This window comes from Triturus cristatus, chromosome 12, assembly GCF_964204655.1.
Source record: "Triturus cristatus chromosome 12, aTriCri1.1, whole genome shotgun sequence".
NCBI lineage: Eukaryota > Metazoa > Chordata > Amphibia > Caudata > Salamandridae > Triturus > Triturus cristatus.
This window is the reverse complement of record NC_140595.1, coordinates 172434308-172448557: the sequence shown is the minus strand read 5'-3', so window position 1 is coordinate 172448557 and position 14250 is coordinate 172434308.

The following is a 14250-nucleotide window of genomic DNA, read 5'->3' as shown; positions in this document are numbered from 1 at the left end:
CGTTCTGTATATTGTGGTGTGAATGACTGTTCATTATTGTGTTTTGTTGTATTAAACGTGTTCAGAATTAGGTATCAGATCAGATCAGTTCTCAAAAATGCCGCTCTTTTCGAAATTAAGACAGATAAAAACTAGAAAAGGGGTACTCGAAGAAGCTGTTCCCATTCCTCCTAGGGACACTCCAGGGTACTTCATGTATCATAAACATGGCCTAGACGCCATATTATTTCTTGATTTATGGGTAGACTACACCAAGGAATTACCAGAAAGTCAGAGGTGGCCCGCAGCTGGGACCTGGGATGCAGATTGCATCGTGAAAGTAGAGGAAGAATTATGGAAAAAGAAAGCTAGACAATCACAGAAAAATGCCATTGAATTATGGCGTAAAGAATCGTATAGACGTACAGAAAAAGCACGTAGACAGGAAGAGAAGAGTAAGGAGAATTCAAATAAAGTTCGAGAAAATCTATTAATTGAAGAAGGTACTCGAGTAAAATCAGAACAAGTAGACAGACAACGAAATGCCCTTATGAATGGTATGTATCCTCTTCTGGCCGAAGGGTTACCTAAGGCTACTCCGGAGATACCAAAAGACTTGCCACCCCCATTGTTTCCGATAAAAGTACATCCCAAAGGGCATCCCAGAACCGCAGAAGATGTTTTTCTTTCCTCTTATTTAGACGACGCAGCTCCCGAGTATGCTAATGCTGCGCCACATAGACCGCCTGCCGAGGGGGTTCAACGCCAAGACCCTCCTCTGTCTGTACCGCCGCAACAACAAACTCCGACACAAGTTCCGGCAAGCACATCTGTTTCTACAGCTGTACCCACAACTATGGTTGCTATATCACGTTCAACGAATCCTTTCACATCCAGCACCCCAGGTGGTGCTACGGGAGGTACAACAAACATTTTTTCCACGCCACCCAGAGTAAATAAACTTTCCTTTCAAGAATTAGCACACCAACGTACGCCCAAACTAGTAACTCCCGACGCGCTTAAGGAACTTCTAATAGATTGTAGATATGACCCGGTGCCCGGAAAAGGGGACGAAATGCTGCTGGCATCATTACGTATCCGACGAGCTGCAATATATTTAGGGAGGCTACCAGGAATGACTACACATTTAGAAAATATATATCACTTTGTCCAGTCAGGACGAGATTCTGAAAGTATTAATAGAGCCTTGGAGTACCAGAAAGTGGAGATACAAGGGGAACTGTTACGTTTCCTCATAAATTGTGTGATCAGAAATCAAGACCGACCAGGGGTAAATCCGGAAGAAATGCAAATTCTTACCACATGGAGTCGGAATATATCAGAGGGGAGACATGATAAACGATCATGTATAGTAGCTATGTGCCGCAAGATCCGCAAAGAAGTAGAACGAATACACGAAGAAAGATTAGCAGTAGACGAGCCTGAACAAACCGAGGAGGAGGAAGAATTAGAACTGCCCACAGGACAGTTAGAAACCATGGCCTATGTAGGTAGAGGAAGATCTTGTAATAATACTAGAGGTTTTACTGATCCGATACGTCCGATACGTCCAGATAATAACAGAAACTTCCAAAACCCAATAATAAATATAAGGTCCCCCGAACATTCGTTCCAAGCCGCTGACAAATTGCTCCGAGAACGAAGGGGTTATCATATACTCGATTCTATGGACGAACAAGAATTAGCCAGGTCAGCCGTTCATTGGGTTGACAGTCCCGGAAAATATAGTGATGATACATTAGCGCACACGTTTTTGAACCTCACCCCAGATGAACAGCGTTTAGCTGGTATCTATATGGTTCAACAACTCCTCGTACTATATAAAAGCCAACACTCCGATCCTGGTCCCTTACCTGATATATTGACTGAATTACTCACGAATAAATGGAGAGGTTCAGGTACTGAGTTAATTAGAGAAATACTAGAATGCAGAAAGCAGTACATTCTTTTTGTATGCCCCGAACATGTCTCACTGCCCATCAAGAAAAGAACGACGTATTATATGGATAGACAGAATCCCTTACGCGAAGTACACCCGATAAAAGGTGATGACAATCAGTTTAAACGTGTGTTTGTATACACACCCATATCTAAAATAGAACTATTAGAAATGAAGAAAGTGGTACCCAGTTATGACAAAGACCCAGCGGGTTTCCACCGTGAAATTAAAGACATGTTGCTCATGGGAGAATATACCTATCCCGACATTATGACAATATTGAAGGTATTAATGCCTGCGGGCATTTACGAAAAACTCAAGGAAAAGGACTGGGAGGTGGGAGACCAGAAGATAGATTGGACAGCATTAGAAAACGAAGAAAAAGCTCGAGGTCCAGGTTCAGGGCTTGGGGAAAAGACCAAAACACTACCAGGTTTACTAGTACAGGTACTGCCACGTTTATTAACTACGAAAAAGGAAGACTGGGGTGCAATCTCAGCCTGTAAACAAAAGCACGATGAGGACACTAGTGATTTCTATGCCCGATTCGAAAAATGTTTTGGTATAAATAGTGGAATAAAAGCAAGTAGCGAATCTTATCCACATCTGTTTGTGACAAAATTAGTTGAAAATGCCTTGCCCCAAGTTAAGAATAGAGTATTGAAATTCGAGAGTACCTGGCAAGGTAACACTCCGTCGCAAATGTTACAGATGCTACAGTACCATCACAATAGAATTAGAGAGGAACAAGAACATGAACAAAGACGCATGAAAGATACGAAAATGAAAATGCTCGTTTCCCAGACAGTTCCAGCTGACGGTCATAAAAAGGGTATGACACAGTCTAGTGTTTCAGCAGGTCCTGTAAAAGGGACATGCAACTATTGTAAACAGCCAGGTCATTATGTACACGATTGTCCAGTTTTAAAACATAATATCGCCATAGGTAATACAAAAGAAAGACCACGGCCACTTAGACAGGATCAGAACCAACAAGGAGCTCCGCAGCATGCACAGGCCATGCCAGCTCCGCAACAGTCTATGCCAGCTCCACCACAGCAGCCTATTGCTGCTACACCAACAACGACACGACAGATGTACCAGACCGCACAGTATGATTATCCTGATTATCAACGATACTGATGAAACAGCCTAGAGAGGGAAGTTGGCTTACCCCTTATCGAGGTCCCTGTAGATCAAGAAGGACCTTATGTACACAGTGAACTATTAGGCCAGGATAGAAAATTTTTACTTGATACAGGGGCAAGCCGAACAACCATAAAACGTAGTGAAGTTCCAGGGGCACCCCTCTCAGGCTCACAGAATATTTCCCTTGGGTTTTCAGGAAAACCTATCATTAACGAAGTATCACAGCCTCTTCCCCTTACGATTGGTCCTTTGACACGAACTACAGATTTATTGCTTACTAAATCATGCCCAGAAAACCTGTTAGGTATCAAAACATTGAAAGCTCTAGGAGCTATAATATGTTGTTCTCCGGAAGGAGTAAGATTGTTTTTACGTGATTTCAAAGGGCACTATGTGTCCCGAGACATGGATCACCGACTGCAGACTTTACCCACATACTTATGGGCACAAGGCCCCACAGATGTTGGTTGCATGAACATTACACCATATCGAGTCACACTAAAGGCAGGAGTGGTACTACCACGAATGCGACAATACAAGTTACCCCCAGATGCTGTAGTGGCTTTACTGCAAATCATTGACGAGCTCATTGGCCAAGGAGTGGTTGTGGAAACAGACTCCAATGTATGTAATTCCCCGATAATTCCGATTCTTAAACGAACTGATCCAAAAGCCCCGCCAGTATATCGATTGGTTATTGATCTGCGCGAATTAAATAAATGTATTGTACCACAATACCCCGTAGTTCCAGACATTTCTTCATTACTGACAGCCATTGATTCTGAAGCAACATTCTTTACTGTAATTGATCTCAAGAATGCCTTTTTTAGCGTCCCAATAGATCCGGAAAGCCAATACTTGTTCGGATTTAGTTTAAATGGACGAAGCTTTAAATTCACACGCGCACCTCAAGGATTCACAGAAAGCCCCAGCATCTATAGCCAAGCACTGAAACGAGAACTTGACAGTATCCACATGCCAGTCAACACTGCCCTGCTTCAATATGTCGATGATCTGCTGATCACCGCTAGAAGCGAACCTGAATGTGAAAAAGCCTCACTGACGGTTTTACATTTTTTGGCCGAAAAGGGGCACAAGGTGTCCCCTTCTAAGCTGCAATTCTGTGTCCAGCGAGTTGTTTACCTTGGTCACTCGCTGTCCAAGGAGGGAAGGCAGCTTACACCCGACCGCATACAGTTAATTGATAACATGTCAGTACCCAAGACACAAAAGGAGGTGCGGGCTTTTATAGGCCTCACTTCATATTGTTGGCAGTGGATCCCTCAGTATGCATTTCTAGCAAAACCACTCATTCAGTTGACAACACAGGAGGCAGCCACATCGACTGTCCTCCCTTGGACTCAGGAACATACACACGCCTTTGAAAGTTTAAAGAAAGCTTTATGTCAAGCACCTGTCCTAGCAACACCATGTTACAGTAAACAGTTCACACTCTTTGTTACAGAACGCGAAGGTACTGCTTTGTCAGTACTCACACAGGAACAAGCAGGATCACACAAACCATGTGCTTATTTTTCTAGTACATTAGATCCCGTAGCTCAGGCTCTGCCTGCGTGCCTGAAGTCAGTGGCAGCGACAGCTTTAGCAATCAGACAAAGCGATGCCATAGTGTTAGGACATCCATTGACAGTACAAGTACCACACGCAGTAGAGGTTCTCTTGAACCGCACACAAACACAACACTTGACTATAGCGAGACTCACCGGTTACGAACTAACATTGTTTCAGCCACACATAGAAATCAGACGTTGTAGTACATTAAATCCTGCCACACTGTTACCAGTAAACGGAACAGACCCACTGGCACATGATTGTATTGAAGTTATTACTATCACGACGAAACCCAGACAAGACTTGACAGACGTCCCATTGTCAGACCCAGACCTGACGTTGTATGTAGATGGTTCATGTATGAGAACAAGTACAGGAGAGCTAGTGGCCGCGTATGCAGTCACAACAGACACTGAAGTCATTGAAACAAATCGTATTAATACCTTGTCAGCTCAAGCAGCAGAGCTCACCGCTCTGACACAAGCCTGTATTCAAGCCACCAATAAGAAAGTCAACATATACACAGATTCACGTTATGCATTCGGAGTTGTACACGACTTCGGCGTGCTGTGGCGAGAGAGAGGTTATTTAACTTCTCACGGTGCCCACATTCAGCACGGACCCCTCATTCATGCCTTATTAGATGCAATACATCTACCCACTGCAATATCAATTATGAAATGTAAAGCTCATACGAAAGTTACTGATATCATTTCCCAAGGCAATGATTTAGCTGACAGAACAGCTAAACAGACTGCTCAAACTCACACAGCTGACATGACAAAGACAATAGTTCCGACACCAACACATTGCATGATGGTTAAGGATCCCGCTCTTGACGTAATTGACATACAGACACATGCTACACCAGAAGAAATAAAGAAATGGACTGAATTAGGAGGGATCCAAACGGATCAAGGATGGATGACGAAGGAAAAACCTATATGGTTTCTTCCCGACTCAATGGTCCAAGTTATCATTAATACAATACATAGTCCAGCGCACCTAGGAGAAAAGGCTATGCTAGACAGCATTCAACACATTTGGTTCAACAAACATTTACGAGCAGCAGCTAAACAAAAAGTTCGTACCTGTATGATCTGTTGTCAGTTTAACCCAGGTAAAAGCATTCCCGTAGAACAAGGTGGATTTCAGCCTCCTGATCACCCTTTTGAAGTCCTCCAGATGGATTATATCCAGATGGAACGATGTCGAGGATTCAAATATGTTCTTGTAGTTGTTTGTGCTCTTTCCCGTTGGACAGAGGCATACCCGGTTTCAGATTACACTGCCCCGACTACTGCCAAACGGTTAGTTAGAGAATTCTTCCCACGGTACGGTTTACCACGTGCTGTCTACTCAGATAACGGCCAGCCGTTCTCATCCGAACTAATGAAACACGTTTCACTTTTGTTAGGTTATCAATGGAGATTTCACTGTGTCCGACACCCCGAGGCAGCAGGTCTCGTGGAACGACATAATCAAACTCTGAAAATTAGATTGTCCAAAATATGTAGAGAGAAAGGTGTCGACTGGGTAGTAGCCTTACCAGTTGCACTCTTTTACATGAGAATGGTAGCACATTCTCGAACAGGGCTATCCCCGTATGAGGTGATCTTCGGTAGACCACCAAATATGTGGGGGACGCCTATACCTCGTAAAATAACTGACGTTGACTGTAATATGCTGACAGATTACCTGGCTTCCTTGATGTCTGCACTACAATCTTGTCGTTCACAGGTAGCTGCAGCCTTTCCTGACAATACCGAGGTGAAACCCCACGACGTAGTTCCGGGGGACCTGGTGTTAGTGAGGAACTTTGACCGGAAGTCTCAGCTGGATCCTAGGTGGAAATCGCCTCAACTTGTACTGTTAACCACGAGGACAGCCGTGAAGATCGAAGGTCGAAAAGGCTGGATACATTCAAGTCATATCAAGAAATTTCATGGACTACCATCCGATATAGAGACTAAACCCTGTATTTCCTCAAAGACAGACTCAAAGCTTCCTTTGGTTGAACGAACGAACTCAGAACTGTATAGACTAAAACTACGGTCCAATAAGTCAGACAATTTGATTGTTTAAGTCCTCTCCAAGGTGAATCGGTTGAATTTGTCTCTGACATGTATCCTCGTGACCGGAATAGAGAAAAAATAATCAAATCCAGTTGAAAAAACATGCGTACTGTAAATCACTGCGTAGTCATTGCACAGTGACGTTATTAATTCTGTTTTTCTTATGTCTTTTAATAATAGCTACAAGTATATTGTTGCACATATATTATCCTATTTCTAAACATGTTTATAATGTTACTGCTGAACATTCTTTTAGTGAATTTCCCCCGCATGAGTTGTCATATAGATTTGCGCTGCGCAATAACACTTTTATTAGTATGTTACATCATTCCCATCAGGCTAGCAATGCTACAAATTGTTGGATATGTGGCCGACTCCCTCCCTATCAGAACTATAAGGGAATTCTGCCTCTCTTTCCATATCCGTTCACACACAATGGCTCCTGTGGAGCATGGTTTAGTTTAATTAATTCCCTAGATTCGAATTCCGCAGTTTATCAAGACAACTGGGTTTGGGGAAACCTGAACTTAGTTTTGCTTAAAGTCTGCTACCCTAACAAGGAGGGACTTCCCAAAAGAACAGGAACTGATCTAGAAAATGAAGTATATGGATTAGGTAATTTCACGCTTAATCTCATGATCCTGAATGTCGAATCCGAAGCTGCACCAATTTTGCCCGCTATGTCAGTATTTCCAGTTAAAGGTGAACTATGTATAAAAAAGAATGGCTCCATACACATGGGCCATAGTAAATGCACCACTGTAATAGAATTCAGTGATCAAGGCAAGTCTACATTTAGAGCTTCCCGTCATTCCTACTTTATATGTGGACAGACCGCATATATACGCCTACCTTTAGATTGGGATGGTACCTGTTACATAGGATTTCTTTTGCCACCTGTTTTCCTAGCTCCTCCTGATTATCATAGAAATATTCATTTAATACACAATAGACAGCAGAGAGATCTCCCAATAGTCGATTACACTGAAACAGCATGGGAGAAATACACAGATTTCAATAAAGGTCTCTTTCCTTATATAGGTACAGTCACTAATAGTAAGCTGATACGTAGATTAACCAGAACCCTTGAAGCAGTAGTAAACGAAACTATTTCCGCCTTAGGCAATTTAACAGAAGAACAGTCTGCTATGCGGATTGTTGTGCTTCAAAATCGTCTTGTCCTTGACGTCATCCTGGCCGATAGGGGCGGAGCTTGCAGGGTCATCGGATCAAGTTGTTGCATTTTCATACCAGAAAATTCGCCGTCAGTATATAAAGCTATAACTCGCCTTCATAAGATTGTAAGCCAGATACACCAGAATCCAGGCACCTGGACTTGGTCCGGTTGGTTTTGGAGTGTATTATCTACCTTTGGATGGAGGGTCCTATCCTTCCTAGGTATTGGCTTTCTCATACTATTCAGTTGCTGCTTATGTCTACAATGTGGGCCAGCGATTTGTGGTCTATGTGCCACCTCGTGTATCCCACCTCCAAGTTTTCACTCAAGATTCCGGAAGAAGAAAGAAGAACAAATGATGTTATATGAACAAATCAACGGATTGATGAGGATTGATATCTCTTAAGGGCAAGTAGGGGACAAGGAGGGAATGTGGAAATATGGATTTTTATGATCAGTTATGTCCCCTATCTTGGACCCCAACGGTTTCATGTATAAATCATAAGTACATGTATGTTTCCTCCAGTTCCAGTTATGAAGACGCAAACACATGTGCGTCCACCGTCAACATGTCCTCTTTCAGATCCGCCATGAATGGGCCGGATATTCTATTCCTAAGTATGAAAGGCCACCGGCTTTATATGGTTCATTTATCCCATTTTACAGTCCAGGCGAGTAGGCCCTGATTCTGCCATCAAGCTTTTTCTGCCTTCTGCCTCTGAAAGCTCCAGTCTGAGCTCGCATCTGTACCCATGAACTTTGTCCTACTCCCTGCGCGGCTAACGGTGCCTGACTCGACCTGTCTGCTTGCCAAAAACTGTATTTCACCTTCAAGATTATCTGCTCTGCTCCGCTCTTCACCCAATGCATTCCTGTCTAGTAGTTTAAGTAAACATTCTTTCAGCTACCGAGCAAAAGGCCCGGCTTCTCTGTCTTTATGCAAGTAATTCATAGCCCTGTTACTATGGAAGATTTCTGCCCTCGCATCTAGTGTAGACACTTAGACGCTTGTACACGCACTAACAGTCAGTATAGTCAGTATAGAATAAGATTCTATCCTAAGAGACCTTTCTTTTTTGGATAACACAGTTCTTTAAACATAGGATGTTAGATATGATTTGGGATTAGGTTGACATAACCCCAGACTTCTGTCTCCACATGTAGAGCTAAATGTCAAGTCCCCTTCACCCCCTAGTTGCACGTCAATCACACGTCATGCTGCTGCGCGCGCATCTCTGCCAAGTATTTCTGCTGACATTGCGAAATTCTTTCGTGGAACCACCCATTTATGACATCATATCCAATGACGTTCTTTAAGTTACGCCCAGTTACACCTATTTTAGTTACGCATGTATGTTCTTATCTTTATTATCAACTGTTACGCCTCCTGCATCTGTTTCACTGTAATGCCTATTGTATAAAAATGATTACTTGTCAATAAAGATGGTTCTTCACTTCCTGAACCTTCGGGGTGATGGAACATGGAGTCCATCGATTCGAATTGATTTTGGAATAAAGCCCGTTCCGAACCTCTAATACCACGGATTCTGCCTCTTATTTTACTGAGCTATTGTTATAGATTTTCCGTATCAAATTAAGTTCCGGTAATTAAATTATTTACCACAATGGCATAGTTCTTCCGCCATATCCTTTCAGCCTGTTTGCATAACAGTTTTTTCTCCCTGAGCTCTCCTGTGTACCAAGGGGCAGTGGGAGAGGCCCTTTTCGGTATCCATTTTTTAGGAGGTGCCAATGTAAGACATGCATCCATTATCCAGCTGTTATAAGTGCACGTGGCCTCTTCAATGTCCAGTGGAGCTGTATACATAGTGTCAGTGAGAGAGGATTCCAGTTTTTTAATATCTAATTTGCCCCATGCTCTCGTAATAATTTCATTTTTAGGTTTGGGGCCAGTAGGATTTCTCGTAGCACATTTTATTTCGAAATTCACTATAAAATGATCTGACCAAGTAATCGGAAGAGTGGAGATATTAGCTAGGTCACTGTTATTGGATAAAATCCCATCTAAGGTGTGTCCTTTGTTATGAGTCGGGAAAGAGACCAGTTGTTCGAGACCTCCTATGGCCATGATCTTATTAAGCCTGACAGTATCTGGATCATCAGACTTTTCTTGATGAAAATTAAAATCGCCTAGCATTACAAATAATTTTTGGCTCAAACCTTCTTCTAATATCCCGTTTAAGGAATCCATAAATCCCTTCCTCTCTCCTGGTGGACGATAAATTAGGATCCCAGAAAAAGGCTTGTATAGTACTGAAAAGATTTTAAAAGAGAGTACTTCGCAACCCTGGACACAAACAGGTGAGAAATGTGGGGTGAGCGATTCATGGTATATTACCGCGAGCCCTCCGCCCCTTTTTTGGGTGCGATCCAGAGAATGACAGTAAAAACCCAATGGAATGGCTTTTACCAGATCCGGACCCGAAGTGCTATCTAGCCAGGTTTCTGTGACAAAAGCCAGCTTGATGTTATTGTCCTCCAGAAACAGGGCACATTCCGAAGAGTGTTTCACCAATGACCTAGCGTTCAATAAAGCGCATTTCAGTTTGGCGTCTCTTCCAGTACCCTCATCCAAAACCTGATTGGATAAATTAGGTTTGATAGGTAGGTTAAGTAACTTAGGGAGGGGGGTGAGACACTCCCTACACACTGAGCTCCCCCTAGCTACAACTGCAGCAATGTTCTTGTTATAGAGGAGACAGGGGGACAATTTGTGACAGTGAAAGACTTTGTCCGTCTTATCTAATCTGTGCAGTTCCTCACCTGAGTAGTATCTTCTCTCCAATGACGAAGAACCAGGGGAACAGGCCCTGCGCCCGGCCCGAGCGCGGACGGGCGCAGACGGGCTTGCTTAGGCGCGCCTTCGGCACGCCAGCGGCGCGCCCGCTGCGCCCGCCCGCGGCGCGGGCGTGTCAGCATGCTGTTTAAGTATACCCCACCTAGCCACTAGACCGCTAACCGGCGGAAGTGGTGATTGTAAGGCCGGAAGAGGGATTCCTGCCAAAGTGCGGAGTGCAGCGAGGCAAATACAACAAATGCAGCAAATGAAGTAAGCCTTTAAAACCATAAAATCAGTGGAATTCAATAGTGCAAATAACAAGTTAAAACATAAGTTTTCGCCAGAGTAATCGTTATAGGTAGCGTCACCTGCGAGCCTTGAACACAGCTTCGCTCGGTGACTAATGCTGCGCGTGCGCGTCAGCATGCTGTTTAAGTATACCCCACCTAGCCACTAGACCGCTAACTGGCGGAAGTGGTGATTGTAAGGCCGGAAAGGGATTCCTGCCAAAGTGCGGAGTGCAGCGAGGCAAATACAACAAATGCAGCAAATGAAGTAAGCCTTTAAAACCATAAAATCAGTGGAATTCAATAGTGCAAATAACAAGTTAAAACATAAGTTTTCGCCAGAGTAATCGTTATAGGTAGCGTCACCTGCAAGCCTTCAACACAGCTTCGCTCGGTGACTAATGCTGCGCGGGTGCGTCAGCATGCTGTTTAAGTATACCCCACCTAGCCACTAGACCGCTAACCGGCGGAAGTGGTGATTGTAAGGCCAGAAGAGGGATTCCTGCCAAAGTGCGGAGTGCAGCGAGGCAAATACAACAAATGCAGCAAATGAAGTAAGCCTTTAAAACCATAAAATCAGTGGAATTCAATAGTGCAAATAACAAGTTAAAACATAAGTTTTCGCCAGAGTAATCGTTATAGGTAGCGTCACCTGCGAGCCTTCAACACAGCTTCGCTCGGTGACTAATGCTGCGCGGGCGCGTCAGCATGCTGTTTAAGTATACCCCACCTAGCCACTAGACCGCTAACCGGCGGAAGTGGTGATTGTAAGGCCGGAAGAGGGATTCCTGCCATAGTGCGGAGTGCAGCGAGGCAAATACATCAAATGCAGCAAATGAAGTAAGCCTTTAAAACCATAAAATCAGTGGAATTCAATAGTGCAAATAACAAGTTAAAACATAAGTTTTCGCCAGAGTAATCATTATAGGTAGCGTTACCTGCGAGCCTTCAACACAGCTTCGCTCGGTGACTAATGCTGCGCGGGCGCGTCAGCATGCTGTTTAAGTATACCCCACCTAGCCACTAGACCGCTAACCGGCGGAAGTGGTGATTGTAAGGCCGGAAGAGGGATTCCTGACAAAGTGCGGAGTGCAGCGAGGCAAATACAACAAATGCAGCAAATGAAGTAAGCCTTTAAAACCGTAAAATCAGTGGAATTCAATAGTGCAAATAACAAGTTAAAACATAAGTTTTAGCCAGAGTAATCGTTATAGGTAGCGTCACCTGCGAGCCTTCAACACAGCTTTGCTCGGTGACTAATGCTGCGCGGGCGCGTCAGCATGCTGTTTAAGTATACCCCACCTAGCCACTAGACCGCTAACTGGCGGAAGTGGTGATTGTAAGGCCAGAAGAGGGATTCCTGCCAAAGTGCGGAGTGCAGCGAGGCAAATACAACAAATGCAGCAAATGAAGTAAGCCTTTAAAACCATAAAATCAGTGGAATTCAATAGTGCAAATAACAAGTTAAAACATAAGTTTTCGCCAGAGTAATCGTTATAGGTAGCGTCACCTGCGAGCCTTCAACACAGCTTCGCTCGGTGACTAATGCTGCGCGGGCGCGTCAGCATGCTGTTTAAGTATACCCCACCTAGCCACTAGACCGCTAACCGGCGGAAGTGGTGATTGTAAGGCCGGAAGAGGGATTCCTGCCATAGTGCGGAGTGCAGCGACGCAAATACATCAAATGCAGCAAATGAAGTAAGCCTTTAAAACCATAAAATCAGTGGAATTCAATAGTGCAAATAACAAGTTAAAACATAAGTTTTCGCCAGAGTAATCATTATAGGTAGCGTTACCTGCGAGCCTTCAACACAGCTTCGCTCGGTGACTAATGCTGCGCGGGCGCGTCAGCATGCTGTTTAAGTATACCCCACCTAGCCACTAGACCGCTAACCGGCGGAAGTGGTGATTGTAAGGCCGGAAGAGGGATTCCTGACAAAGTGCGGAGTGCAGCGAGGCAAATACAACAAATGCAGCAAATGAAGTAAGCCTTTAAAACCGTAAAATCAGTGGAATTCAATAGTGCAAATAACAAGTTAAAACATAAGTTTTCGCCAGAGTAATCGTTATAGGTAGCGTCACCTGCGAGCCTTCAACACAGCTTCGCTCGGTCCCTAATGGGATGGAGTCAAAGGACGCTAGCATTCCCTTGGCACCACCTTGAACTCTGGCATTCCATGATTCTACCTTGAGTGAACTATGCTGTCTAGCAGGAGATACTTATTTTGCTGCTTGTATTCCCTTCCTTACTCTGGACCTCTGACATCTTAACAAGTGGAACTATTGTGGGATGCAAACCAGTTCCCAGCTGCAATTGCTCTGCATTAAAAAACGGAAAATTGTATTTAAGTTGTCATATTTATCACTTTGGTAAGTCAACTTAAAATGTATGCAACAGTACTGTACGGGTGCACAAATGAGATGTTACCTGCATCTTTCAAAAGTTACTAGGCAGCCCAGGCCTGTGTTTTAAAAATATGGCAGTACTGAACCTGTTTTATACAGAAGACCATTGACATGAACGCATTCTTAATATGGCAGGTGGGTCTTCCGGCCCATTTTGACAGATGTCTTGTTCCATCAAACTCTAAATAATGCTCAAAGAAGTTTGGAGCTATGGGGGCGTGTTACACAAAGAGACCCGGCAGCGCAACAGGCATTTGCGCTCCCCGGTGTCCCTTTGGTGTTACAGTAGGGGCCGCAGATGCTTGTGCAGCCCCTTCTGTAATACCGACGGCTCTGGCACACATAAAGCACCAGCGCTATCTTCAAGGGGTGTTCCCTCATTTGCTTGAGGGCGTGCCCCATGCAAATGAGGGAATCCCTTTGCCTCTGCCTGCGCCGTATTATAGACGTGGGCGCAGAGTCAAAGAAGCTCTCAGGAGGTGCACTGTCAGTGGAGCCCCTGACGGCGATCTCTGCAGGGGGAAAAAGAGGTCCTATGGACCCCCCCAGACATTCCCTAGCAGGCAGGTGCAGTCCCTGACTGCACCCGCCTGCAAGAACATCTCTAATCCCCCTTAAAAGTGCTGACGGGTTGCCGCCTGCACTGTGAAAACACAGGGCGGCTTCAAAGCAGCCGCTCCTTTTTTTCACATGAATACGCTGCCCCCAGGGCAGCGCGAGTTCATGGCTGCCCAGAGGGCAGTGTATTCATTATAATACATTGCACTGGGCATACCTTTTATAGGATCGCCCAGCGCAAACAAGGAAAATGCACCGCATGTATAATGCAGCCCAAGGTTTACTAG